Raw genomic sequence first — 1,747 nt, 5'->3', positions numbered from 1 at the left:
TCTTATTACAGTGCATGAAAATGCACTGTACTGTTATTCAAGGCATTTTATTATTATTACAGTGCATGAAAATGCACTGTACTGTTATTCTAAGCATTTTATTTTTATTATTATTACAGTGCATGAAAATGCACTGTACTGTTATTTATTACAGTGCATGAAAATGCACTGTACTGTTCATCCTAGGCTTCTTATTACAGTGCATGAAAATGCACTGTACTGTTATTCCTAAGCATTTTATTATTACAGTGCATGAAAATGCACTGTACTGTTCATCCTAGGCTTCTTATTACAGTGCATGAAAATGCACTGTACTGTTATTCCAAGGCTTTTTATTAGAGTGCATGAAAATGCACTCTATTGTTATCCGAATTATTCTTAATATTATTACAGTGCATGAAAATGCACTGTACTGTTCTTCCTAGGCTTCTTATTCTTATTCTTCCGCTAATGCATTTAATGCAGCTTCAACCGTTTAACGTAGAAACTTCATTCAAACTATGTTACGTAGGTCTTACTTGGGACATGGGTGCTATGTATTTTTCAGCTTTGTAACTTTTATACTTTTTAAACTATTAATTAAAAACTAGTCAAAATTTCCCCATAGACTTAACATGGGCTGATGACATCACAATAGAGCCGTTAAGCAATTAGAATCCCATGACAGGTGTTCAGGCCACCTGGACCAACTGCCAGTCTCAGGCTTTAAGCATACAAACTGGCCCTATTAAGACTACACATCCTGTTCAACTGCTTCCTCTGCCAAAAACTGTTTCAAAATAAAAGTCCTCACTATAATATTTTACTGTTAAACAATTTAACCCTTTAAACTACTGAACTTTTTAACTGTTCAGCCATTGTAACTGTTACTTGTCATCAACTATGACTCCTACCTACTGTAGCTAGTTAGCTAAGTAGCATGGTTAGCATGCTAGCATGCTAGTTAGCATTTTAAGCAAAACTGCTTAAAATGATTAGCTAAGTCACATGGTTAGCATAGTTAGCATGCTAGTTAGCATTTTTAGCAAAACTGCTAAAAATGATTAGCTAAGTTAGCTAAGTAACATGGTTAGCATAGTTAGCATGCTAGTTAGCATTTTTAGCAAAACTGCTTAAAATGATTAGCTAAGTCAGCTAAGTAACATGGTTAGCATAGTTAGCATGCTAGTTAGCATAGTTAGCATAACTGCTAAAAATAATTAGATAAGTTAGCTAAGTCACATGGTTAGCATAGTTAGCATTTTAACATTGTTAGCATGCTAATTAGCATAGTAACTTGGTTAACATTATTATCTTTGTTAACATAGGTAGCATAACTGCTAGCAAACATTAGAACCATTCCAAGTGTCAGTTATCGTCAACTATCTACTTAAATAATTTAACCATTTAAAGTATCCACTTATTTAACCGTTTAATCATTCCAACTATATTAATCCTTATCTACCAAGTAAATCATTTACCTATATAAACTATCCACCTATTTAACTGTTCAGTTATTCCAACTATATTAAACCTCATCTACCTAGCAACCAATATAGTTTGTTTTTACTCTGTATGATATTTGACATCATATTTTTTGCATTTTCATGCACTGTATTTCCTTCAGGAAATGCTTTTCTAGTTATAGTGCATGAGAATGCACTATACTGTTCTTCCAAAATTTCTTATTACAATGCATGAAAATGCACTGTACTGTTCTTCAAAGGCATTTTATTATTATTCTTCTTCTAACGCACTTAATGCAGCT

The sequence above is a fragment of the Alosa alosa genome, chromosome 10 (genome assembly GCF_017589495.1).
Source record: "Alosa alosa isolate M-15738 ecotype Scorff River chromosome 10, AALO_Geno_1.1, whole genome shotgun sequence".
Classification (NCBI taxonomy): Eukaryota; Metazoa; Chordata; class Actinopteri; order Clupeiformes; family Clupeidae; genus Alosa; species Alosa alosa.
Note: the sequence above shows the minus strand (reverse complement) of the source record.